At 59.5% G+C, this 2,929-nt stretch overlaps 1 pseudogene; it reads right to left on the reverse strand.

Annotated features, from left to right (window-relative positions):
* Positions 1 to 651: 651 nt before the first annotated feature.
* LOC129651648 (2-hydroxyacyl-CoA lyase 2-like) lies at positions 652 to 2,554 on the reverse strand (annotated as a pseudogene).
* Between the last annotated feature and the right edge of the window lie 375 nt (positions 2,555 to 2,929).

The following is a 2,929-nucleotide window of genomic DNA, read 5'->3' on the forward strand; positions in this document are numbered from 1 at the left end:
CTTGAAAAATGCTGATGGGTTTCAGTTACAAGGAAACATGTTGGCCCACAAGCTGCTCCTTTTTTTTTTTTTTTTTTTTTTTTTGAGTACTTGGGCCCCCATGGACCAGACGTGGTTGATTCAGTGTGTGAGAAAGGAAGCTGCAATACTTTGGCCACCTGATGCAAAAGAGCCAATTCATTGGAAAAGACCCTGTTGCTGGGAAAGACGGAAGGCAAAAGGAGAAGAAGGCAGCAGAGGATGAGGTGGTTAGATAGCATCACCGACTTAATGGACATGAATATGAGCAAACTATGGGAGTTAGTGGAGGGATGGAGGAGCCTGGCGTGCTGCAGTCCATGAAGTCACGAAGAGATGGACACAACGTAGCAACTGAACAAGTGAGGAGGGCAGAAAGGACACAGGTGAGCTCACAAATAGGCCCAAGGACTCCCCAGGGCTGTCAGAGCCTCTGTTAGCTCTGACTCCTTCCAGCCCCTCCCTGTCCTCAGGGAAGACTGCAGGGTCACTGGGCCTCATGGCTTAGGCCCAGGGCAGGCAAGGATGAAATTCCAAGCCAGCTAGGCACAGTCCAGGGGTGGGAAGAGAGCCAAGAGCACTGACCCACCCCAATGTCCAGGCTATGAGGAGGGACCCCTGCCCCCCAGGGACCTACATGGCAATGGAGCCATCCTGGAGTCCGTGCTCCCGACGAGGATGCTGACCACAGCCGGGGGGCTCTCTTGGCACCGCTGCTGGGCGTCACGCACCCTGACCACCTGATCCTCACTCTTGCGTGAGAGCAGCAAGCCCTGGGCCCCCAGTCCCTGGGCTGCCTTGTGATAATCAGTGTAAGCCAGGCTACAGGCCACATTGCTGCCCAGAGAGGGCACCTGCTCCCTGGAAATCTGGGTCCAGCCAGCATCATTTCCTATCAAGGCCATCACTGGGATCTTGTGTCCAACGAAGGTGTCAAATTTGATTAGGCTATAGCCAAACGCTCCATCCCCAAACAGGCACCAGACCTCAGCATCCGGCCGACACAGTTTGGCCCCAAGCGCAAATCTGGCACCAACCCCCAGAGTCCCGAAGGCCCCAGGATCAAGCCAACACAAGGGCCCACGGGGCTGCACCAGGTAGGCAGCTGTGCCCACAAAGTCCCCGCCATCGACCACCAGGATGGAGTTGTCAGGCGGAGTGTCCTCCACCAGCTGCAGGACCCGCACTGGGTTAAGATGCTGGGCTACGGGCATCACTGCCTTCTCCCGAAAGTTCTGCTCCTTCTGTTGGTCAGTTTGCCGAAGCTCCTCTGCCCAGTCTGAGGCCCACATCCGACCCTGGAGGCCCTCCACCAGCTTCACCACGAGGAGCCCACATCTCCCTGCACAGCCTCTTGGGGCTTCCAGAAAATGTCTGAGTTGATCAGCATCTCCTTCCGGTCACGGTTGACAACAATGAGTTTGCTGCTGCAGCTGAGGACACGCCCACAACAGGCGGAAGTCACACACTGCTCCTGCCAGGACAACCACGTCTGCCTTCAGGGCGGCCCTGTGGTTCTGCCGGAAGTGGAGGGGGTGGCTGCGGCCCAGCAGTCCCTGTGCCATCCCCGCCAGGAAGCAAGGGATGCCCAGGGTCTCCACGGCAACCCGAAGTTTGTCTGAGGATGTCGAAGGCAGCAGGGCCTGGCTCCCAATTAGCATGAGGGGCCTTTTGGCCCGACTCAAGATCTCCACATATTGCTGAACCTGCTGGGGGGAGGCCTGGGGAATGTCCAGGGGCAGAGGCCCCTCAGGCTGAGGCTCCCAAGCTCCTGCAAAGAGGTTGGCCAGGGAATTCGCTAAGTACCAGTGGACCGCTCGACTCATGAGGCCCTTGGGCGGCTTACCTGGCACCATCTCCTTCTGAACGAGGAAGTAGGGGTACAGCACGTCCAGAGACAGTTCCACAAACACCGGGTCGGCGGTGCCCGACTGTGCAGCGGCCATCGCGGTGCTCAGGGTGGGGATGATATCCCGCACTCTCCACACAGAAGCACAAAACTTGCAGAGCGGCCTGAACAGGGCTATCTGATCAACTGCCTGGAGTGCACCCTGATTCGGCAGCAGGGTGCTGGCCCCACCACCCAGGAGCAGGACTGGGGACTGGGCTACCGAGCATTCTTCACCGCAGTCGCTGCGTTGGTGAGGCCGGGGCCGGCCGTCACTGCTGCCACGCCCACCGTCCCGGTCAGGTGGGCTACAGCATCAGCGGCAAAGACAGCTGTGACTTCGTGGCGGGTGTCCGCCACGCGGATGCCCAACTTCTCACAGGCCACCAGCAGTGGCGAAATGTGCCCGCCGACCAGCGTGAAAAGGAAGCACACACCGTGGGCCTTCAGCACGGCTGCCACATTCTCCCCACCATGCCGGATGCTTGCCGTGTCCACCTTGTGCATCAACTGATAGAAGAGCCCCAGGCGGTGAGCGGCGCCCAGCAAGGCGGCCACTAGCGTCCCGAAGGCCAGGAGCAGGAAAGAGGAGAAGCAGCCCCAAGTTGGGGCGGCAGCTGCCGCGGTCTCCATGAGCTGACACCTGCTTCTCAATGGGTCGGCGGGAAGCCCCGCCTCTCTTTGATATCAAGGACCCGAATCTTCGTCCTAGTGGTGAGACCACCCCACGACTACACCCCCAAGTCAGCGTGCCCCTTCTCCTGAAGCCGAACCCTCCGCTGCAGCGAGTTCCTGGACTTCAATCTGACTCCGGACCCCAGGCCCTGAGTCAAGGTCAGATCGTTTCAGGATGCTCCTCCTACCCCCGTGGCACTTTACCCTTCATCCATAGGAAATGGCGCTGGCTCCAGAGGAATTCCCCACAAGCTGCTCTTGTCCGTTTCCTGGGAACCCTGGCCACTAACCCCACCGCCATCGGAGGGACAGAGCAGTGGGGGACGGGCGGAAGAGGCGCTTCTGCAG

Source organism: Bubalus kerabau, chromosome 4 (genome assembly GCF_029407905.1).
Source record: "Bubalus kerabau isolate K-KA32 ecotype Philippines breed swamp buffalo chromosome 4, PCC_UOA_SB_1v2, whole genome shotgun sequence".
NCBI lineage: Eukaryota > Metazoa > Chordata > Mammalia > Artiodactyla > Bovidae > Bubalus > Bubalus kerabau.